General features: G+C 50.0%; 1 protein-coding gene across 6 annotated transcripts in view; it reads left to right on the top strand.

Annotated features, from left to right (window-relative positions):
* The first annotated feature begins 1,536 nt into the window (after positions 1 to 1,536).
* OLFM3 (olfactomedin 3) overlaps positions 1,537 to 26,423 on the top strand; it is a 407,311-nt gene continuing 382,424 nt past the window's right edge. For all 6 annotated transcript variants that reach the window (XM_068240007.1, XM_068240009.1, XM_068240008.1 and 3 more), the window contains exon 1: positions 1,537 to 1,915. The gene's annotated coding sequence lies outside the window, so the exon portion shown is untranslated. The remainder of the gene's footprint in view (positions 1,916 to 26,423) is intronic.

Below are 26,423 nucleotides of genomic sequence, written 5' to 3'. Positions count from 1 at the left end.
CGCTTGGAAAACACATAAAAACCGCATTGACTTTTATTGTGTGCGTTTTTGAATATTATGCAACAAAACCTGCATTTGAAAAACGCATGTTTGAAAACGCATATGCGTTTTATATGACTTTTTTCCTGCGATTCATCGACTTCCATTAGCGACAAAAGCGCAGCGTTTGTTCTGCAATGATAGCGTTTCTGCTAAGTGTGCACCTAGCTTGTGTGTTCTCTATTCCATATACTTATTCTTCCTATATGCATCCTCTGTGTATAACCAGCTGAGTACTGTGAGGTCATCAGGTAATCCCAGCATCCTCTATACCCAGCTGAGTATTGTGAGGTCATCAGGTAATCCCAGCATCCTCTATACCCATCTGAGCATTGTGAGGTCATCAGGTAATCCCAGCATCCTCTATACCCATCTGAGCATTGTGAGGTCATCAGGTAATCCCAGCATCCTCTATACCCATCTGAGCATTGTGAGGTCATCAGGTAATCCCAGCATCCTCTATACCCATCTGAGCATTGTGAGGTCATCAGGTAATCCCAGCTTCCTCTATACCCATCTGAGCATTGTGAGGTCATCAGGTAATCCCAGCTTCCTCTATCTATACACATCTGAGTATTGTGAGGTCATCAAGTAATCCAAGCATCATTTATGTGTACCCAGCTGAGTATTGTGAGGTCATCAGGTGGGAAAAAACCAGCTGTAACAGTTTTCATCTTGAAAGACAATTTACAGCATGTCAGGACTGTATGCATATAATTGATCATCTATTCTGTACTAGGGATGTGATTATATTTACTTCTTTTAATAATTCACACTAATGTAATGCTCCCTGTGTGAGGTTTGTTGGCTTTTTTGTATATAATGACTTTGCATACATTTTCAATAAAACATTGAAGCAAAAAAAAGTATATATGTGACTCTGATATTTTTTAGCTATTTGACAGGTATATATAGCCATAATTTCTGATATCATTTGATATATCAGTTTACATTTTTTTCTCTGGCTACTATATATATATACAGCTTCATTGCCATACCGCTTCATTACCATAATTGCTGTATTGAAATCCTTAGGTGACTCTATGAATATTGTTTAAATAATTAAAAAAAAAACAATAATTACTAATACATTCCTTCCGTCTTCGGTTGTGGCATCGGAGCTGCGATCAGCGGCAGAGGCGCCCCGCTCGGCTCAGCGGTCTCCAGGCGAGTGCCTCCCTCCCGCAGCGGAGCTTTCTTATACAGCAGGCACATAGCGGACCACGTTGAGAACAGACACAGCCCCCGCGCGCCGCTGAGCCAGACTTGTGCTTCTTCTCCCGCCTTTTCGCGGGGTTTTCAGGCGATCGGCGACCCCCAAACCCGGGACCACCCGCATGTCTCCATCTCCGGACTCCCCCCAGAAGACCCGAACAGGAATCCCGGAGGAATGCCGCCGCTTTCATATGGAAATCCCCCGATCCATGGGCGCCCCCTGGCGGTCACAGCGCTAGCGGCGGGGAAACAGCTGTTTGGGAGCAGATTGCGGGGCTGAGAGGCGAGTTCGTTACTGGGGGTGGAGGAGGGGTCTCTGGCAGACACCTGTAATGCTATTCGGGGCCTCCAGGGGGCGGTGATGAGGAGCTATGAGGAGTAAAGTGTGACCGAAAAAGCACAGAGCCTGTCACGTGACCCCTGAGCTGTCGGAACTGTTGCTGTGACTCGCCGTAGAGGGTCACGTGCAGAGGGGAGGGGCTCTGGGACCACCCTCCGTTCCCCACACCACACATGCCTTTGATTATGTACAATAAAGGTCCCCTGTTGTCCGCAAGAAGCCACGCCCCCAGTCGCGAGAAGCTCCGCCCCCAGTCGCGAGAAGCTCCGCCCCCATCCAGGACACTTTGGAGAGGCAGCCCTGACAGGAATTTGGGAGCAGGTGAGAATGTGCATCCCCGATAACAGCACCCTCACTGATCCCCCCCCCCCCCCCCACACACACACACACACACAGCAGTCACCCACACTGACCCTCCCCCCAGCACCCACAGTAACTTCTCCCTCATCCACACACCCACATTGACATCTCCCTCCCCCAATTACCCACACTGACCATTCCCCCCGGCACCCACAGTAACTTCTCCCTCATGCACCCCCCCCCCCCCCCCCCCCACACACACACACTGACATCTCCCTCCCCAATCACCCAATCACACACAGTGACACCCCCAGCACCCACAGTAACTTCTCCCTCATGCACCCCCCCCCCCCCCCCACACACACACACACACTGACATCTCCCTCCCCAATCACCCAATCACACACACTGACACCCCCAGCACCCACAGTAACTTCCCCCTCATGCACCCCCCCCCCCCCACACACACACACACACACTGACATCTCCCTCCCCAATCACCCAATCACACACAGTGACACCCCCGGCACCCACAGTAACTTCTACCTCATCCACTTCCCCCCCCCCCCCCCGCCCCCACCATACACACACACACTGACATCTCCCTCCCCAATCACCCAATCACACACACTGACACCCCCAGCACCCACAGTAACTTCTCCCTCATCCACTCCCCCCCCCATACACACACACACTGACTTCTCTCTCCCCCAATCACACACACTGACACCCCCGGCACCCACAGTAACTTCTCCCTCATCCACTTCTCCCCCCCCCCCCCCATACACACACACACTGACCTCTCCCTCCCCCAATCACACACACTGACACCCCCGACACCCACAGTAACTTCTACCTCATCCACTCCCCCCCCCCCCATACACACACACACACACTGACATCTCCCTCCCCCAATCACACACACTGACACCCCCCCCCACCCCCGGCACCCACAGTAACTTCTCCCTCATCCACTCCCCCCCCCCCCCCCATACACACACACACACACTGACCTCTCCCTCCCCCAATCGCACACACTGACACCCCGCCAGCACCCACAGTAACTTCTCCCTCATCCACTCCCCCCCCCCCATACACACACACACACACACACACACACTGACCTCTCCCTCCCCAATCACCCAATCACACACACTGACAACCCCCAGCACCCACAGTAACTTCTCCCTCATCCACTCCCCCCCCCCCCATACACACACACACTGACCTCTCCCTCCCCAATCACCCAATCACACACACTGACAACCCCCAGCACCCACAGTAACTTCTCCCTCATCCACTCCCCCCCCCCCCCCATACACACACACACTGACCTCTCCCTCCCCCAATCACACACACTGACACCCCCGGCACCCACAGTAACTTCTACCTCATCCACTCCCCCCCCCCCATACACACACACACTGACCTCTCCCTCCCCCAATCACACACACTGACACGCCCCCCCACCCCTGGCACCTACCGTAACTTCTCCCTCATCCACTCTTCCCCCCCCATACACACACACACTGACCTCTCCCTCCCCCAATCACACACACTGACACCCCCCCACCCCCGGCACCCACAGTAACTTCTCCCTCATCCACTCCCCCCCCCCCCCCATACACACACACACTGACCTCTCCCTCCCCCAATCACACACACTGATGCCCCCCACCCCCGGCACCCACATTAACCTCTCCCTCATCCACTCCCCCCCCCCATACACACACACACACACACTGACCTCTTCCTCCCCAAACACACACACTGACACCCCCCACCCCCGGCACCCACAGTAACTTCTCCCTCATCCACTCCCCCCCCCCCATACACACACACACTGACCTCTCCCTCCCCCAATCACACACACTGACACCCCCCCCACCCCCGGCACCCACAGTAACTTCTCCCTCATCCACTCCCCCCCCCATACACACACACACACACTGACCTCTCCCTCCCCCAATCACACACACTAACACCCCCCCACCCCCGGCACCCAGAGTAACTTCTCCCTCATCCACTCCCCCCCCCCCCCCATACACACACACACTGACCTCTCCCTCCCCTAATCACACACACTGACACCCCCCACCCCGGCACCCACAGTAACTTCTCCCTCATCCACTTCCCCCCCCCCCCATACACACAGTGACCTCTCCCTCCCCCAATCACACACACTGACATCCCCCCACCCCCGGCACCCACAGTAACTTCTCCCTCATCCACTCCTCCCCCCCATACACACACACACTGACCTCTCACTCGCCCAATCACACACACTGACCACTCCCCCCGGCACCCACAGTAACTTCTCCCTCATGCACCCCCTCCCACACACACTGACCTCTCCCTCCCCCAATCACACACACTGACACCCCCCAGCACCCACAGTAACTTCTCCCTCATCCACTTTCCTCCCCCCCATACACACACACACTGACCTCTCCCTCCACCAATCACACACACTGACACCCCCCAGCACCCACAGTAACTTCTCCCTCATCCACTTCCCCCCACCATACACACACACACTGACCTCTCCCTCCCCCAATCACACACACTGACACCCCCCCCCACCCCCGGCACCCACAGTAACTTCTCCCTCATCCACTCCCCCCCCCCCCATACACACACACACTGACCTCTCCCTCCCCCAATCACACACACTGACGCCCCCCACCCCCGGCACCCACAGTAACCTCTCCCTCCTCCACTCCCCCCCCCCCCATACACACACACACACTGACCTCTTCCTCCCCAATCACACACACTGACACCCCGACACCCACAGTAACTTCTCCCTCATCCACTCCCCCCCCCCATACACACACACACTGACCTCTCCCTCCCCTAATCACACACACTGACACCCCCCACCCCGGCACCCACAGTAACTTCTCCCTCATCCACTCCCCCCCCCCCCCCATACACACACACACTGACCTCTCCCTCCCCAATCACCCAATCACACACACTGACAACCCCCAGCACCCACAGTAACTTCTCCCTCATCCACTCCCCCCCCCCCCCCCATACACACACACACTGACCTCTCCCTCCCCCAATCACACACACTGACACCCCCCCCCCCCCACCCCCGGCACCCACAGTAACTTCTCCCTCATCCACTTCCCCCCCCATACACACACACACTGACCTCACCCTCCCCTAATCACACACACTGACACCCCCCACCCCGGCACCCACAGTAACTTCTCCCTCATCCACTCCCCCCCCCCCCCCCCCCCCATACACACACACACTGACCTCTCCCTCCCCAATCACCCAATCACACACACTGACAACCCCCAGCACCCACAGTAACTTCTCCCTCATCCACTCCCCCCCCCCCATACACACACACACTGACCTCTCCCTCCCCCAATCACACACACTGACACCCCCGGCACCCACAGTAACTTCTACCTCATCCACTCCCCCCCCCCCCCATACACACACACACTGACCTCTCCCTCCCCCAATCACACACACTGACACGCCTCCCCACCCCTGGCACCTACCGTAACTTCTCCCTCATCCACTCTTCCCCCCCATACACACACACACTGACCTCTCCCTCCCCCAATCACACACACTGACACCCCCCCACCCCCGGCACCCACAGTAACTTCTCCCTCATCCACTTCCCCCCCCCCCATACACACACACACTGACCTCTCCCTCCCCCAATCACACACACTGACGCCCCCCACCCCCGGCACCCACATTAACCTCTCCCTCATCCACTCCCCCCCCCCCCATACACACACACACACTGACCTCTTCCTCCCCAAACACACACACTGACACCCCCCCACCCCCGGCACCCACAGTAACTTCTCCCTCATCCACTCCCCCCCCCCCCCCATACACACACACACTGACCTCTCCCTCCCCCAATCACACACACTGACACCCCCCCACCCCCGGCACCCACAGTAACTTCTCCCTCATCCACTCCCCCCCCCATACACACACACACACACTGACCTCTCCCTCCCCCAATCACACACACTAACACCCCCCCACCCCCGGCACCCAGAGTAACTTCTCCCTCATCCACTCCCCCCCCCCCCATACACACACACACACTGACCTCTCCCTCCCCTAATCACACACACTGACACCCCCCACCCCGGCACCCACAGTAACTTCTCCCTCATCCACTTCCCCCCCCCCCCATACACACAGTGACCTCTCCCTCCCCCAATCACACACACTGACATCCCCCCACCCCCGGCACCCACAGTAACTTCTCCCTCATCCACTCCCCCCCCCCATACACACACACACACACTGACCTCTCCCTCCCCCAATCACACACACTAACACCCCCCCACCCCCGGCACCCAGAGTAACTTCTCCCTCATCCACTCCCCCCCCCCCCATACACACACACACTGACCTCTCCCTCCCCTAATCACACACACTGACACCCCCCACCCCGGCACCCACAGTAACTTCTCCCTCATCCACTTCCCCCCCCCCCCCATACACACAGTGACCTCTCCCTCCCCCAATCACACACACTGACATCCCCCCACCCCCGGCACCCACAGTAACTTCTCCCTCATCCACTCCTCCCCCCATACACACACACACTGACCTCTCACTCGCCCAATCACACACACTGACCACTCCCCCCGGCACCCACAGTAACTTCTCCCTCATGCACCCCCTCCCACACACACTGACCTCTCCCTCCCCCAATCACACACACTGACACCCCCCAGCACCCACAGTAACTTCTCCCTCATCCACTTTCCTCCCCCCCATACACACACACACTGACCTCTCCCTCCACCAATCACACACACTGACACCCCCCAGCACCCACAGTAACTTCTCCCTCATCCACTTCCCCCCACCATACACACACACACTGACCTCTCCCTCCCCCAATCACACACACTGACACCCCCCCCACCCCCGGCACCCACAGTAACTTCTCCCTCATCCACTCCCCCCCCCCCATACACACACACACTGACCTCTCCCTCCCCCAATCACACACACTGACGCCCCCCACCCCCGGCACCCACAGTAACCTCTCCCTCCTCCACTCCCCCCCCCCCATACACACACACACACTGACCTCTTCCTCCCCAATCACACACACTGACACCCCGACACCCACAGTAACTTCTCCCTCATCCACTCCCCCCCCCCATACACACACACACTGACCTCTCCCTCCCCTAATCACACACACTGACACCCCCCACCCCGGCACCCACAGTAACTTCTCCCTCATCCACTCCCCCCCCCCCCCATACACACACACACTGACCTCTCCCTCCCCAATCACCCAATCACACACACTGACAACCCCCAGCACCCACAGTAACTTCTCCCTCATCCACTCCCCCCCCCCCATACACACACACACTGACCTCTCCCTCCCCCAATCACACACACTGACACCCCCCCCCCCCACCCCCGGCACCCACAGTAACTTCTCCCTCATCCACTTCCCCCCCCATACACACACACACTGACCTCACCCTCCCCTAATCACACACACTGACACCCCCCACCCCGGCACCCACAGTAACTTCTCCCTCATCCACTCCCCCCCCCCCCCATACACACACACACTGACCTCTCCCTCCCCAATCACCCAATCACACACACTGACAACCCCCAGCACCCACAGTAACTTCTCCCTCATCCACTCCCCCCCCCCATACACACACACACTGACCTCTCCCTCCCCCAATCACACACACTGACACCCCCGGCACCCACAGTAACTTCTACCTCATCCACTCCCCCCCCCCCATACACACACACACTGACCTCTCCCTCCCCCAATCACACACACTGACACGCCTCCCCACCCCTGGCACCTACCGTAACTTCTCCCTCATCCACTCTTCCCCCCCATACACACACACACTGACCTCTCCCTCCCCCAATCACACACACTGACACCCCCCCACCCCGGCACCCACAGTAACTTCTCCCTCATCCACTTCCCCCCCCCCCATACACACACACACTGACCTCTCCCTCCCCCAATCACACACACTGACGCCCCCCACCCCCGGCACCCACATTAACCTCTCCCTCATCCACTCCCCCCCCCATACACACACACACACTGACCTCTTCCTCCCCAAACACACACACTGACACCCCCCCACCCCCGGCACCCATAGTAACTTCTCCCTCATCCACTCCCCCCCCCCCCATACACACACACACTGACCTCTCCCTCCCCCAATCACACACACTGACACCCCCCCACCCCCGGCACCCACAGTAACTTCTCCCTCATCCACTCCCCCCCCCCATACACACACACACACACTGACCTCTCCCTCCCCCAATCACACACACTAACACCCCCCCACCCCCGGCACCCAGAGTAACTTCTCCCTCATCCACTCCCCCCCCCCCCATACACACACACACACTGACCTCTCCCTCCCCTAATCACACACACTGACACCCCCCACCCCGGCACCCACAGTAACTTCTCCCTCATCCACTTCCCCCCCCCCATACACACAGTGACCTCTCCCTCCCCCAATCACACACACTGACATCCCCCCACCCCCGGCACCCACAGTAACTTCTCCCTCATCCACTCCTCCCCCCATACACACACACACTGACCTCTCACTCGCCCAATCACACACACTGACCACTCCCCCCGGCACCCACAGTAACTTCTCCCTCATGCACCCCCTCCCACACACACTGACCTCTCCCTCCCCCAATCACACACACTGACACCCCCCAGCACCCACAGTAACTTCTCCCTCATCCACTTTCCTCCCCCCCATACACACACACACTGACCTCTCCCTCCACCAATCACACACACTGACACCCCCCAGCACCCACAGTAACTTCTCCCTCATCCACTTCCCCCCACCATACACACACACACTGACCTCTCCCTCCCCCAATCACACACACTGACACCCCCCCCACCCCCGGCACCCACAGTAACTTCTCCCTCATCCACTCCCCCCCCCATACACACACACACTGACCTCTCCCTCCCCCAATCACACACACTGACGCCCCCCACCCCCGGCACCCACAGTAACCTCTCCCTCATCCACTCCCCCCCCCCATACACACACACACACACACTGACCTCTTCCTCCCCAATCACACACACTGACACCCCGACACCCACAGTAACTTCTCCCTCATCCACTCCCCCCCCCCATACACACACACACTGACCTCTCCCTCCCCCAATCACACACACTGACACCCCCCCCACCCCCGGCACCCACAGTAACTTCTCCCTCATCCACTTCCCCCCCCCATACACACACACACTGACCTCACCCTCCCCTAATCACACACACTGACACCCCCCACCCCGGCACCCACAGTAACTTCTCCCTCATCCACTCCCCCCCCCCCATACACACACACAGTGACCTCTCCCTCCCCTAATCACACACACTGACACCCCCCACCCTGGCACCCACAGTAACTTCTCCCTCATCCACTTCCCCCCCCCCCCCCCCCCGACCCCATACACACACACACTGACCTCTCCCTCCCCCAATCACACACACTGACACCCCCCCACCCCCGGCACCCAGAGTAACTTCTCCCTCATCCACTCCCCCCCCCATACACACACACACTGACCTCACCCTCCCCTAATCACACACACTGACACCCCCCACCCCGGCACCCACAGTAACTTCTCCCTCATCCACTCCCCCCCCCCCATACACACACACAGTGACCTCTCCCTCCCCCAATCACACACACTGACACCCCCCCACCCCCGGCACCCACAGTAACTTCTCCCTCATCCACTCCTCCCCCCATACACACACACACTGACCTCTCCCTCGCCCAATCACACACACTGACCCCCCCCACCCCCGGCACCCACAGTAACTTCTCCCTCATCCACCCCCCCCCCCCCCATACACACACTGACCTCTCCCTCACTCAATCACACACACTGACACCCCCCCACCCCATACACACACACACTGACCTCTCCTTCCCACAATCACACACACTGACACCCCCCAACCCCGGCACCCACAGTAACTTCTCCCTCATCCACTTCCCCCCCCCCCCCCATACACACACACACTGACCTCTCCCTTCCCTGACACCCACACTGACCTCTCCCAGCACCCATCCTGACCTCTACCTCTCCCCAGCACTCACACTGAGTTCTCCCTCCTCTAGCACAAGTGGCATAGGAATCACAATAGGAGCCATAGTGGATGCTATGGTGCCCTATTCTCTTTTCCGGCGATTAGGGGGGGTGCTGCGAGCCTCATGGAGACCCATGGTGGTCCCCCTGAAGTGTACAGCTAGCAAAGGGGGGACATTTCACCCTGGGCCGGCTGCACCGATGCACTAGAAAATGCAGCTATAACACAACGACCACACGATTAGCTCCGCCCCCACATCTGTACCAGTCCACCTGGCTGTCATGCCTTCTTGCTGCTTTCTGTGTTGGGTGCCAGAGATGTGATGCTCCTGACATGCTCCTGCTATTTGCTGCTGTGGTGCTGTGCTCCACCCCTCCGTCCTGAAACTTTCAATTTGGAAACCGTGGTGCAAGTGCCACATGTAACATTGCTGCATTTTCCATATGGGATAAAGTGCTGCATTTTCCATACGGTCTAACGTGCTGCATTTTGTATATTGGCTAATGTGCTGCATTTTATATATGGGTCAATATGCTGCATTTTGTTTATTGGTTAAAATGCTGCATTTTATTTCAGGACTAACGTTGCTGCATTTTGTATATGGTCTAAAATGCTGCTTTTCCATATGGTTTAACGTGCAATGTGCTGCATTTTGTATATTGGCTAACGTGCTGCATTTTATATATGGACCAATATGCTACATTTTGTATATGTGCTAACATGCTGCATTTTGTATATTGGCTAAAATGCTGCATTTCATATCAGAGGTAACGTGCTGCCTTTTTCATATATCAGAGCTAACGTGCTTATTTTTTCATATGGGCTAACATGCTGCATTTTGTATATTGGCTAACATGCTGCATTTTGTATATTGGCTAACATGCTGCATTTTAATATATGGACCAATATGATCCATTTTGTATATTGGCTAAGATGCTGCATTTTATATCAGGGCTAATTTTATATATGGGCTGCATTTTGGGCTAACGTGCTGTATTTTGCATATGGGCTAGCGTGCTGTAATTTGTATATGGGCTAGCATGCTGCATTTTATGTATGGTTCAAGATGCTGCATTTTCTATGTGGGCTAATGTGCTGCATTTTGTACATGGTTTACGATGCTGCATTTTATATAAGAGCTAACATGCTTCTTTTTCTATATGGGCTGCATTTTCTATATGGGCTAACGTGCTCATTGTATTTTTGGGCTAACCTACTTATTTTCTATATAGGCTAATGTGCTGCATTTTATATATGGACTGCACTTTTTACATGGGCTTACGTGCTACATTCTCTATATGGGCTAACATGCTGCATTTTCTATATGGGCTAACATGCTGCATTTTATATAAGGGCTAACATGGTTCATTTTATATATAGGCTAACTAGCTGATGACCCGGCGTTGCCCGGGTATGTATTTGGCTGGTGTTGGCTCTCACCACTTTTTCTAACCCTAACACTCAATTGCTCAATTACCTAGTTTGTGAGCTTTGTGGTCTTTGACATCAATAATTTGCATTGAAATGAAACAAATCTTATTGAATTTTTTAAAATTGATTTTCTCAAAAACTACAAGTCCAATTTGAATTTTTTTTTGACTTGTTCCTATGGAAACACAGAATCCATGCCGTTCGTATCGGCAGGTCGTTCTGTATTCCCCTTGAAAATCATTAGGTGAATTTTGATTAGCTTTTGTAGGCTCCACCCACTTTTTTGAATATTAATCCCAGTCACTCGGTGACCAACTGGGCAGAGTTTCCGCGTTCCATCGTGCACTCCACTGACGTCACTTCCTGCAAGGCCGTCCACTTACAATGCAGTGGGCGGCGTTGCCGGAAGTGACGTCAGTGGAGCACGCGATGGAACGCGGAAGAGGTGAGTGATTCCCCCGCCCGTTGCCTCTTCATCATATGCAGGCTTGTACTTAACGCTGGAGGAGGAGCGCAGATCGGGGGACCCAGGCGAGGGACCCCTCTCCGCCGCTAGGCCCAATACCCCCTTTCTGCCTGCTACCCCTCTAGCTCAGCAGGCGGCCCCCAGCGTCCATGGACAGGCGGGTGCCGCCCCCCCAGATCTGCCGCCTGAGGCAAATGTTTCACCCCGCCTCATGAGCGGGCCGGCCCTGCCTGGCAGGCAGCACAGACATGGAGCTGTACATGAATTTTTTGAATTTTTAAGCTCTTGTTACTCTTTAAGTGTATGTTACATTAGGACAACACTGTTTGGTATCTAGAGTGTTTAAGCTAATGCTGAACTTCCTCTTCTCATTTGTCAAATATTCCTCTAGCAAAATAATTCCAAATCTAGGTGTGCAGTCCCTTAGTTCCATCAGGAAACAAAGAGAGCATATACAAGCATTTAGTAGCATCATGTATGAAAAAGGGTCGGGTTCAAGATATATATATACACACACACACACACACACACACACACACATATTATATATATATATATATATATATATATATATATATATATATATATATATATATGCATTGATCGCTTTATTTGCCTGGTTTTTGGTTTTATTGGGGTGTTGTGTATTTACAGTAATTACAATAGGGGGGCAGAGAGAGATGGTGTGTGGAAAGAGGGTGAGTTCTGTTTTACTCATGTGAAGAGTAAGAGAGACATGAAGGAAGAAACAGTGGATAGACAGTCATATACTCAAGACGGTGGAGTAAAAATCATGGTAGTGATGGCCGGACATCAAAATCCCATGCCAATATTGTTTGTGGAAATAATCATTTCACTTAGGGAGGAGGCTGGCACCTGGCAGTCCCCTTCTTGAAAAATCGGCTGGCAGGGAAAGGGCTAAATGAGATCCACTGCATAATCATTCTTGACTGGACTACCAGACAGAAACAAAGTTAAATTATCACTGGGTTGCCTATACATACTATTTATTTTTGAGTGGAAAGTGGCAAGACTATCTGACAGGTGTAGAAGTCTGGCAATAGAAGAAAAGACAGCGCTGGGCACTCAAGCTGATGCTTAAGGTTTATTTTCCACAGATACAAACAGACATTGCAGGCAGAGGGAGAAAAAAACGAAGTCTAACAGCCGTTTCACGAGCCTATAGCTCGCTTCCTCAGAGACCAACCATAGTACAGAACATGTCCCTTATTTATATGTAATAAATTTTACGTTTACTCACCGCCAGCCAGTCCGTTCAATGGGCGTCCACGAGCGCGCCGGGAGCCGCAGTGTTTAAGGTCCCGCCCCTTCCGGGTGCATGCCGGGCCACCGCCGTCCAATCAGGACCTTCGGATCTTGCCCAATCAGGAACCTAGGCTTTCGCCCAATCCGCTTACCCAGCCGCTGCTACGTAGATCAGGCTGGCGGATGTAAACAAAAAGGGAGCCGGGGAACGTTGCCATGGAGACACAGGCCGCTGCTAAATACAGCGGTTCCTGTGTAATTACTTTCCTCTCCACCAAATTGCACAAATATCACCCAAACTCCAGGGATTCATGTTCTGCAAGAAAAACAGAAAAAACATAGTTACACATAGGGAGTAATTACATTTAAAACATTCCATAATTATAAAGAGTTACAAAACCAGATAAAATCATTCATAAAAAACGACAGTGAGGCAGGCCAGCGGACCCCATAGAGCCTGGAAACTACCATTCTCCTAACTCTTAACATCAGCACACCTAATATCTTTCGAGGAAGCAATACAGTTCATTTCTTTCATTGAGTCCAAGTCGCCCACAGGCTTTTGATCGTGAGATAAACCTGGCTTCTTCCTGCCTTAACAACTTTTCATGGTCGCCTCCTCTATGTGGGGGGTCCACAGTTTTTAGACCCAAAAAGCGCAGTCTTCCCCTTACACCTCCATGTTCTTCCCACATATGATCGATCAACCGCCCGGCCCCCTTTTTTGACTTAAGGGATGCAACATGTTCCTGAAACCTTGTACACATTTGGCGAGTTGTCATGCCTATGTAGAAGCGGTTACAGGGGCATAGTACAGCATATACCACGAACATAGACCGACAGTGTATAAAATCCTTGATTTTAAATCTCTCCCCCCCCCAGGGTCACCTCTTTTCTCGGGACAAATTGGGAGCAGTGGTTACAATTTCCACACTTGAAATTTCCTGTCGGTCTTGATCTGGTGAGCCAATCTATTTGTTTCTCCTCTCTGAACTCGCTACGTACCAGCATGTCGCCAATGGTTTTTGGTCTACGAAAAGTCACTAGTGGTTTTTCATTGATCACCCCACTCAAATCTGAGGTACCTCTCAAATCACCCCAATTTTTTGAGATGCAAGTGCGGATATTACCTGCCATGGGGGAATAATCAAAAACCAGGGGCACAGCAACCCTATTGCCATCTTGCTTCCGATCCATAGCCCTTCTTCTCCTTCTTCCTCCCCCCTCTATCAGATCCAGCCTGGATCTTCCATCAGCCTTATGAAAGGCTTCAACAATCAGTTCAAGAGGATAACCCCGTGCCAAGAATCTCAGCCCGAGGTCATAACTCTGTTTCAGAAAATCATCCTCTTTGCTATTATTCCTTTTCAGGCGAACAAACTGACTGTATGGGATGGATTTGACCACATGTCTGGGATGGAAACTGGAATACAGGAGTAGGCTATTAGTGGCTGTTGGTTTGCGGTGCCCCTTACTCAGTAACTTCCCACCTTCTGAAAACAGGGTTAGGTCCAAAAATTCCAAACTTTTTCCACCCCACACCCCTGTAAATCTCATATTATAATCATTTTCATTGATCCAAACCAGAAATTCCTCAAAGCGACCTTTTGTATCCTTCCAAATCAGCAGGACATCGTCCATATATCTTAGCCAGGTCCCCATGGCGTGGCGATAGGGGTTCCTCTCATCATAGATTACTTTTTCCTCCCAAGCTGCCAAGAAAATATTAGCAAACGTTGGGGCTATAGATGTCCCCATCGCCACGCCGGAGGCCTGTCTATACCAGCGATCCTGAAACAAAAAGGCATTGTGGGTCAAGATGAAATGCAAACAATCACCCATATACTCTGCCCAATTATCATCTTTACCTCGATCAGTTAAGAATTTTTTCAAAACTTTAACCCCCAACTCTTGGGGTATACGAGTATACAGGCTTTCTACATCAATCGAGACCAGGTTAAAGTTCTCCTGCCAGTCCAACTGAGGCAATCGTCTCAGGACCTCCAAAGTGTCAGCCAAGTATGACGGAATGCCCTCCAAGAAGGGGTGTAATTTGTATTCCAAATATTTTGATAATGGTTCAGTAAGAGAACCTTTGGCTGACACTATTGGACGTCCTGGTGGTCTTTCCAAATCTTTATGGACTTTTGGCAGGAAATACCAAACCGGCCTCCTAGGGAAAGGTGGAAAAAGCCCATCCCCTATCTTCTTGGTAAACCAACCCTCCTCCACTCCCCTTCGTAATAAAGACTGTAACAATTTCTTGTATTGGACCAGGGGGTCCCTGGATAATCTTTCATAAAAAGCATTTGTCCCTTCCAACTGTCTTAAAGCCTCTTCCACATAATAAGTGCGGGACAAGATAACCAGGTTACCCCCCTTATCTGCCTTTTTAATAACCACCCTAGGGTTACTTTTCAACCATTTTAGGGCTCTTTGTTCTACGGGGGATAGATTTGACCTCTCGGTCGGATAAAGGAGGGCCTGCATTTCACTCTGTACCCTGATATCAAATTTATCAATGGCAGAGCCAGGTGTACTCAAGAATTCTCTTGTTGACTTACACGGTCTAAAGGGTTCACATTGTTGATCCATTTCCTCAGTCCCTTGTGTATCCATTGGGGTCAGTCCCTGCCCCTCTATACACAAGGATAACAATGTCTGTAGATTCGCTATGTCCTGTGTTGAAAAGTCTTTATTTGGAAAGAAACCTAAGTCTCCAGTTACTTCCACTGAAGTCGAAGTGTCCTCCTTCCACATATTCTGTTTGGAAGTGATATTCAATCTTCTAATTGCACAATACCAGTCCACCTCAAACTGGAAAGGATCAAAGGGTGTGTAGATGGCAAAGTTGAGGCCCTTTGAGAGTAGACTATGGCATCCCTCTGGAAGTGTTTCACCCGAGAGGTTGAGGATTTGAAGGTCCTCTTGCCGGCACATTGTAGCTATTTCTTCCGGTAATAACCCCTCCCACGGGTGTTTCTTCTCCAAGTCACTCTTTTCTCTTGAGACCTTCCTGCGCCTTCGGCCTCCCCTCCGGGTCCTTCTTCTAAAGGGACCTCTGTATGTACTTGACTCCTCTCCGTTTGTTTTAAGGCCGATTTAGGAGTACCTTTCTTAGATGAGGGCCCCTCAGAGCTAGAATCCGACCCAGAGTCGGTGGTCCAGTAGCCTCTGTTCTTCCTGTTGCGCTTCCTACCACGTGATCTAGCTCGTGGATTTTGCTGTCCCCAGTTAAAGATCAGGCCTTTGGCAAAGTCGTCTTGGTCCCTGCGAAATTTCGGCAGCTTCCTCTCTTTGATACTGTCTTGTAAGGGTGCTAATTTGTCATCAATTTTCTTAGTAATCTCCTGATACTGTTGCGGAGTTGTCAATTTGGCCAATTCCCTTTTTACAGTATCAATCTCAATTGTAGTTTTGTTGTATTCCACTTCCGTACGGTTCAATACAATCTTTTGGAGTTTAAGTGCATTATCGAGTTGTTGGTTATTCCAGAGCTTCATGAAATCCACATCTGATTGATATTCGGCCTTCTCACTGTAGTTGCGAAAACCTCTGGCAGCTATCTCTTTGTCGTCATACCGTTTCAACGTGGCCACAGTCCAAAAAAGTTTGACCTCACGTTCCGATATGCGGTGAAGTTTCTGTTCCACTACTTTAACTCCCAATGCCTTGCTAGCATCCGTTCCTTGTGCAGTGTCAGTAAGAAAAGTCAGCCAATCGGTTCTTCCAGCCAAGACCGCAGTGGAGCTCGGGAGTACCCCACTCACCGATGTAGCTGGTATAGACCCTCCACTATGTCCTGCGTCTTGCATTGGTGCCACGGCTTATAACAATATGTATTTCACCAGAAGGAGAGAGAATTCCAAGAATCGCCGGCACCCAACAGGCTGCTGCACAGTACCTGGATTCCAAAAGCTGGCTTGGTGCTCACAACAAAGACATCAATATGGCAATAGAAGAAAAGACAGCGCTGGGCACTCAAGCTGATGCTTAAGGTTTATTTTCCACAGATACAAACAGACATTGCAGGCAGAGGGAGAAAAAAACGAAGTCTAACAGCCGTTTCACGAGCCTATAGCTCGCTTCCTCAGAGACCAACCATAGTACAGAACATGTCCCTTATTTATATGTAATAAATTTTACGTTTACTCACCGCCAGCCAGTCCGTTCAATGGGCGTCCACGAGCGCGCCGGGAGCCGCAGTGTTTAAGGTCCCGCCCCTTCCGGGTGCATGCCGGGCCACCGCCGTCCAATCAGGACCTTCGGATCTTGCCCAATCAGGAACCTAGGCTTTCGCCCAATCCGCTTACCCAGCCGCTGCTACGTAGATCAGGCTGGCGGATGTAAACAAAAAGGGAGCCGGGGAACGTTGCCATGGAGACACAGGCCACTGCTAAATACAGCGGTTCCTGTGTAATTACTTTCCTCTCCACCAAATTGCACAAATATCACCCAAACTCCAGGGATTCATGTTCTGCAAGAAAAACAGAAAAAACATAGTTACACATAGGGAGTAATTACATTTAAAACATTCCATAATTATAAAGAGTTACAAAACCAGATAAAATCATTCATAAAAAACGACAGTGAGGCAGGCCAGCGGACCCCATAGAGCCTGGAAACTACCATTCTCCTAACTCTTAACATCAGCACACCTAATATCTTTCGAGGAAGCAATACAGTTCATTTCTTTCATTGAGTCCAAGTCGCCCACAGGCTTTTGATCGTGAGATAAACCTGGCTTCTTCCTGCCTTAACAACTTTTCATGGTCGCCTCCTCTATGTGGGGGGTCCACAGTTTTTAGACCCAAAAAGCGCAGTCTTCCCCTTACACCTCCATGTTCTTCCCACATATGATCGATCAACCGCCCGGCCCCCTTTTTTGACTTAAGGGATGCAACATGTTCCTGAAACCTTGTACACATTTGGCGAGTTGTCATGCCTATGTAGAAGCGGTTACAGGGGCATAGTACAGCATATACCACGAACATAGACCGACAGTGTATAAAATCCTTGATTTTAAATCTCTCCCCCCCCAGGGTCACCTCTTTTCCCGGGACAAATTGGGAGCAGTGGTTACAATTTCCACACTTGAAATTTCCTGTCGGTCTTGATCTGGTGAGCCAATCTATTTGTTTCTCCTCTCTGAACTCGCTACGTACCAGCATGTCGCCAATGGTTTTTGGTCTACGAAAAGTCACTAGTGGTTTTTCATTGATCACCCCACTCAAATCTGAGGTACCTCTCAAATCACCCCAATTTTTTGAGATGCAAGTGCGGATATTACCTGCCATGGGGGAATAATCAAAAACCAGGGGCACAGCAACCCTATTGCCATCTTGCTTCCGATCCATAGCCCTTCTTCTCCTTCTTCCTCCCCCCTCTATCAGATCCAGCCTGGATCTTCCATCAGCCTTATGAAAGGCTTCAACAATCAGTTCAAGAGGATAACCCCGTGCCAAGAATCTCAGCCCGAGGTCATAACTCTGTTTCAGAAAATCATCCTCTTTGCTATTATTCCTTTTCAGGCGAACAAACTGACTGTATGGGATGGATTTGACCACATGTCTGGGATGGAAACTGGAATACAGGAGTAGGCTATTAGTGGCTGTAGGTTTGCGGTGCCCCTTACTCAGTAACTTCCCACCTTCTGAAAACAGGGTTAGGTCCAAAAATTCCAAACTTTTTCCACCCCACACCCCTGTAAATCTCATATTATAATCATTTTCATTGATCCAAACCAGAAATTCCTCAAAGCGACCTTTTGTATCCTTCCAAATCAGCAGGACATCGTCCATATATCTTAGCCAGGTCCCCATGGCGTGGCGATAGGGGTTCCTCTCATCATAGATTACTTTTTCCTCCCAAGCTGCCAAGAAAATATTAGCAAACGTTGGGGCTATAGATGTCCCCATCGCCACGCCGGAGGCCTGTCTATACCAGCGATCCTGAAACAAAAAGGCATTGTGGGTCAAGATGAAATGCAAACAATCACCCATATACTCTGCCCAATTATCATCTTTACCTCGATCAGTTAAGAATTTTTTCAAAACTTTAACCCCCAACTCTTGGGGTATACGAGTATACAGGCTTTCTACATCAATCGAGACCAGGTTAAAGTTCTCCTGCCAGTCCAACTGAGGCAATCGTCTCAGGACCTCCAAAGTGTCAGCCAAGTATGACGGAATGCCCTCCAAGAAGGGGTGTAATTTGTATTCCAAATATTTTGATAATGGTTCAGTAAGAGAACCTTTGGCTGACACTATTGGACGTCCTGGTGGTCTTTCCAAATCTTTATGGACTTTTGGCAGGAAATACCAAACCGGCCTCCTAGGGAAAGGATTTCATCTTGACCCACAATGCCTTTTTGTTTCAGGATCGCTGGTATAGACAGGCCTCCGGCGTGGCGATGGGGACATCTATAGCCCCAACGTTTGCTAATATTTTCTTGGCAGCTTGGGAGGAAAAAGTAATCTATGATGAGAGGAACCCCTATCGCCACGCCATGGGGACCTGGCTAAGATATATGGACGATGTCCTGCTGATTTGGAAGGATACAAAAGGTCGCTTTGAGGAATTTCTGGTTTGGATCAATGAAAATGATTATAATATGAGATTTACAGGGGTGTGGGGTGGAAAAAGTTTGGAATTTTTGGACCTAACCCTGTTTTCAGAAGGTGGGAAGTTACTGAGTAAGGGGCACCGCAAACCAACAGCCACTATTAGCCTACTCCTGTATTCCAGTTTCCATCCCAGACATGTGGTCAAATCCATCCCATACAGTCAGTTTGTTCGCCTGAAAAGGAATAATAGCAAAGAGGATGATTTTCTGAAACAGAGTTATGACCTCGGGCTGAGATTCTTGGCACGGGGTTATCCTCTTGAACTGATTGTTGAAGCCTTTCATAAGGCTGATGGAAGATCCAGGCTGGATCTGATAGAGGGGGGAGGAAGAAGGAGAAGAAGGGCTATGGATCGGAAGCAAGATGGCAATAGGGTTGCTGTGCCCCTGGTTTTTGATTATTCCCCCATGGCAGGTAATATCCGCACTTGCATCTCAAAAAATTGGGGTGATTTGAGAGGTACCTCAGATTTGAGTGGGGTGATCAATGAAAAACCACTAGTGACTTTTCGTAGACCAAAAACCATTGGCGACATGCTGGTACGTAGCGAGTTCAGAGAGGAGAAACAAATAGATTGGCTCACCAGATCAAGACCGACAGGAAATTTCAAGTGTGGAAATTGTAACCACTGCTCCCAATTTGTCCCGGGAAAAGAGGTGACCCTGGGGGGGGAGAGATTTAAAATCAAGGATTTTATACACTGTCGATCTATGTTCGTGGTATATGCTGTACTATGCCCCTGTAACCGCTTCTACATAGGCATGACAACTCGCCAAATGTGTACAAGGTTTCAGGAACATGTTGCATCCCTTAAGTCAAAAAAGGGGGCCGGGCGGTTGATCGATCATATGTGGGAAGAACATGGAGGTGTAAGGGGAAGACTGCGCTTTTTGGGTCTAAAAACTGTGGACCCCCCACATAGAGGAGGCGACCATGAAAAGTTGTTAAGGCAGGAAGAAGCCAGGTTTATCTCACGATCAAAAGCCTGTGGGCGACTTGGACTCAATGAAAGAAATGAACTGTATTGCTTCCTCGAAAGATATTAGGTGTGCTGATGTTAAGAGTTAGGAGAATGGTAGTTTCCAGGCTCTATGGGGTCCGCTGGCCTGCCTCACTGTCGTTTTTTATGAATGATTTTATCTGGTTTTGTAACTCTTTATAATTATGGAATGTTTTAAATGTAATTACTCCCTATGTGTAACTATGTTTTTTCTGTTTTTCTTGCAGAACATGAATCCCTGGAGTTTGGGTGATATTTGTGCAATTTGGTGGAGAGGAAAGTAATTACACAGGAACCGCTGTATTTAGCAGCGGCCTGTGTCTCCATGGCAACGTTCCCCGGCTCCCTTTTTGTTTACATCCGCCAGCCTGATCTACGTAGCAGCGGCTGGGTAAGCGGATTGGGCGAAAGCCTAGGTTCCTGATTGGGCAAGATCCGAAGGTCCTGATTGGACGGCGGTGGCCCGGCATGCACCCGGAAGGGGCGGGACCTTAAACACTGCGGCTCCCGGCGCGCTCGTGGACGCCCATTGAACGGACTGGCTGGCGGTGAGTAAACGTAAAATTTATTACATATAAATAAGGGACATGTTCTGTACTATGGTTGGTCTCTGAGGAAGCGAGCTATAGGCTCGTGAAATGGCTGTTAGACTTCGTTTTTTTCTCCCTCTGCCTGCAATGTCTGTTTGTATCTGTGGAAAATAAACCTTAAGCATCAGCTTGAGTGCCCAGCGCTGTCTTTTCTTCTATTGCCATATTGATGTCTTTGTTGTGAGCACCAAGCCAGCTTTTGGAATCCAGGTACTGTGCAGCAGCCTGTTGGGTGCCGGCGATTCTTGGAATTCTCTCTCCTTCAGGTGTAGAAGTCTCATTGAAGTCTTTTCACTAGTGGGTAGTACATTTGAGTGCCCAGACAGTGTATGTAGATTTTACTGGATGTTACTTAAACTATGTCAAGGGCATTATGTAGTTTGCGCGAAGCACATTAGACACACATGTGTGCTGCTTGTGTAACTTACATTTTACAAACAGTGTAACCAGGGGCGTAACTAGAAATCCCCGGGCCCCCCTGCAAAAAAAAAAATCCCGGCCTCCCCCTGCCCGCTCAGGGCCTTTTGGGGGGACAGGAGGGGTCGTAACATAAGAGGAGAGTTTGGCAGATCAGCGGGGAGTGGGGACATTCCTCCCCCCTCCCTCACCTCGGTCTCTCCTCTTAGCGCTCCCCCTCCTGCAATCATTAGTGGCAGCGGGCGGCTGCGGCAGGCTGGATACATACCTCCATCGCGCAGGAGGTTTCCGATCAGTAAGAGCTTCATGCTACCAGCTGTTTACACAGGAAGTAACATGAAGCAATTACTGATGGGAACCTCCAACGCAATGGAGGTATGTATCCAGCCTGCCACCGCAACCCGCTGCCTCAAACAGGGCCGGTTCAAGTAACAATTGGGCCCTAGGGCAAGATTAGCCTGGGGGCCCCCCAACAGACACCCCGACCAAAAAGCATCATTAGAGGTCATTTGTTGCAGCCAAATTTCCCTCCTGGGCCCCTGAGCTGGCTGCTGACCCTCCCCCAATCACCTTCCAACTTAACAGACTCTGCAGAGTCCCTGGGGAGCAACGATTAAGATTGGGAGGGACACCTTGGGGGCCCCTACAGGCCCTGGGGCAATTACCAATTTTTTCCTATGGTAGCTCCAGCCCTGGCCACTAATGATTGCAGGAGGGGGAGCGCTAAGAGGAGGGGGGAGGAATGTCCCCCCTCCCCGCTGATCTGCCACACTCTCCTCTTATGTTGCGACCCCTCCTGCCCCCAAAAAGGCCCTGAGCATCCTCTATTGTTACGCCCCTGAGTGTAACGCACACTACATAAGCAATGCATGTGTCGGGTGTAGTGTGTGTATAACACAAGTTATACACATTGCGTAAGTGTGTAGCTCTCTGTAAAATTTGCATGTGCTGTCTGTGCATACAAATTTTAATCACCATTAGTGAATAAACCTCATTGGACCTAATGCATGAACCTATGGTAAAATTATCGTGCATTGCCTACACACAGCAATATTACCAGTACTAACACCAGCAGCGTACCAAACATTGCACAATTAGTGTGACCCACAGTACACGAGTAGTGTGATCATTGCTGTGATAACACACGTTAAACAAGGTACCCAAGTAATGTGGCTAAGGCCCGTTACACACTTGCGTTGGAATTGCAAATGAATCCATGAAAACGGATCTGATCACCGGTCGATCGGATCTGTTTTCACTCCGTTGCCACTCCATTTCCATTACGCTGCTGCCGTTCAGCTGCCCCACATCCCCACCAGACCCCCACCCCCAAAGTGTATTTTTCTATTTAGAACGGTCTTGTTTTCTCATTGCCCTTAATGCAGCACTAAAGCTTATGTTTCCCTTCTGCTGGGCTCATCGGTCTGGAAAATTTGGTGCTGCAAGAAACTTGCGTTCCATTCAGCGCATCGTGCGGAACGGATCCGTTTGAACGGACGTATGTGGATCCATAGGTTAACATTAGATCCATTAGAATCCGTTAGGATCCGTTCCGGGAATGGAACTTTTTTTTAACCATGAATGGGGCCTATTGCTAATTGTGCAACACATAGTACTCTGCTAGCGTTAGTACCATGCAATATTACTGTGGGTTCATGCATCAGGCCCATTGAGAGCTAAAGGATTCACTTGTTTGCACCACTTGCCTCTAATGTTTGTGCAATAAAATATTGGGTTAACAGCCACCCTTTTCTTTTTGTCTATGCAGTTTTCATTGTTGTATGATATATTCTGTTGAATCAAATCTCTAAAGCAATGTCTGATTACATTTTGAAACAGAGGGAGAAATCTATTCAGAAAACATCTTTTGATACTGTAGGGTATGGACAGACCATAGAAAAGAAAAAATGATTTTCATATAACTTGATTAAGGTTTTCTCCACTCTGTTTACTCTATAGACTTTTGTACGCTCTAACATGTACAGAAAACAGATGTACCTTTCTTACAGCACAATGTAAATAGATATTTACAATACATTAATGGAGAAAGGAGGAATACAGTGTACATCAATTTTAAGCTGGAAGTTAAATAAGCTGTACACAGTGAATTATTTTTATGTTGTAGATTACGTTTTTATCACATTTCACTTTGCACTGTCATGCTTAGGCCCAAGTGCAGGAAATGCAGTGTTTTATTTTTGTTGTTTTTTTTTTTTTTTTTTTAGATTGATTGAATCTTGCACAGGACAAAAGGAAAACATACAGAAATTCTCCCTGTATGTATTTAGAGAGTTTAGCCTGTTTATTTCCCCCTCATTTGTGTCTAATCACAAGTTGTAATTTGATCTCTCCCCTGTGTCACATGACTGCCATGGCAGAGATGGCAGATAATCTCATTGGAAAGCACAGGATGTTAAAAATATATCTGCTTCCGTGAATCGGGAAGTAGAAACCATACAGATTTATTTTAGGATTTGTATCAGCTGTAACAAAGAAACGTTTTTGTTTAACCACTTTACCCCCGCCAATACAGATTTCTCCGTCCCTTTTTCCATCCTTTAACCCCCAGGGCCGGAGAAATCCGTACTTTCCGCGCTCCCGCCGCTGCCCGCGCTCCCGCTCGTAAACACGCCGCCCGCCACTAGTAAACACGCCGCCGCCCGCTCGCCCGGAGATCAATGAACGGGAAAATCCATTCCCGTTTGTTGATCTAAGCCCCGCAATGATCCACTACTCTCCGATGGGCAGCGCGATCATTGTGAAAAAAAACAAACACTCACACCCTCCTAGTACTTCCTGCGAGCGTCCAGAAGGACGCTCGCAGGTCACAATAAACAAAAAGTTACTGTTGCCATCTTGTGACCAAATAGTAAAACTACACCCTAAGCATTTTTTACATATAAATAAATTAGTGTTACACAAAAAATTAACTCATTACCTCCCACACTACCCATTTTTTTTTTTTTTTTGTAATTAAAAAAAAAATTAAAAAAATTTACAATTAAAAAAAATACATAAATAGTTACCTTAGGGACTGAACTTTTTAAATATTTATGTCAAGAGGGTATCACACTGTTACTTTATAAACTATGGGCTTGTAATTAGGGATGGATGCAAAACTGAAAAAAAATGCACCTTTATTTCCAAATAAAATATTGACGCCAAACATTGTGATAGGGACATAATTTAAACGGTTTTATAACCGGGACAAATAGGCAAATACATTTCATGGGTTTTAATTACAGTAGCATGCATTATTTAAAAACTATAATGGCCGAAAACTGAAAAATAATAAAAAAATTTCCCACATTTTTCCTATTTTCCCATTAAAACACATTTAGAATAAAATAATTCTTGGCATAATGTCCCACCTAAAGAAAGCCTAATTGGTGGTGGAAAAAAACAAGATATAGTTCATTTCATTGTGATAAGTAATGATAAAGTTATAGACGAATGAATGGAAGGAGCGCTGAAAGGTGAAAATTGCTCTGGTGCTCAGGGGGTAAAACCCCTCAGTGGTGAAGTGGTTAAAGGATATTATGCTGTTGCTTATCTTTTAGAGAAAAGAGGACATTGTGAGTTCAGGTTCGTTTTAAAGGAAGCCTGAGATGGTAGATAGTGCAGCATTTATACTTACCTGGGGCTTCCTCCAGCCCTATGGGGTTCGTAGACTCCCACGCCATCCTCCTTGTCCGCTCTGATGTCCCTTGGTCACCCCCGTAGTTTGGACAGTCCTGGCCAATCACGCTTTTCTGGGCATTCGTGGCCCGGTTGCGTGCATACCTCTGCTACATGGTAGCAAGATAGGGGAATGTTGCAGACCGGGCCACGCATGCAATGAACAGCACAACTGGCTGCAACTGGCCAAATTACGTAAGGTTTCCGGGGAACAGTGTGGACTGGAGAACTCAACCGCTGCCCAGGACCCTCTTAAGTTTTGCATCCACACTCCCCACAGAGCTGATTCTCTGCCTCTAATACTTTTAGTCATAGTCATAGTCCTTCAGGTGGGTGATTCAGAAACTACTGATGCTTGAAAGATCAACATGCATTGTTTAAAAGGAAGTAAATATGGCAGCCTCCATATCACTCTCACTTCAGTTGTACTTTACTTTAAACAACTGCCCTCTGCTGACTTTACAGTAGGTTCAATTTCTTGCACTGCCTGGGCTAGGGTAACTGCATGTTAGGATAACTGACTAAAACTTTAAATAACCCTTAAAAAGTACCTGAGGGAGAAAAAGAAGCACCTGAGGGGGAAAAAAGCTTTACCCAGGCAAGACAAGGCCAAGTTTTAAGCATTTCCAAAATGTCAGTATGGCATTCATTAACCAGGATCAGATTTTGTAAGGCCCACATAGTCCAAGACCTGGGGTGGCTTTTGTAAAAGGGCTAGCTAGACATAGAAGAGGAGGGACTACATATATGTAAAATTGTAGCGCAACACATGGAAGAGGGGAGCTGCTACCCAAGAGAGCTTTACATGAAAGAGGGGGGCTGCTGTGCATGGATGTTACACATGGAAGGGGAGTCACAAGAAAGTGGGCTAAAGTGCAGAAAAATTGTAAATCTGG

Source organism: Hyperolius riggenbachi, chromosome 6 (genome assembly GCF_040937935.1).
Source record: "Hyperolius riggenbachi isolate aHypRig1 chromosome 6, aHypRig1.pri, whole genome shotgun sequence".
Lineage (NCBI taxonomy): Eukaryota > Metazoa > Chordata > Amphibia > Anura > Hyperoliidae > Hyperolius > Hyperolius riggenbachi.
This window is presented reverse-complemented; position numbering and strand designations above follow the sequence as displayed.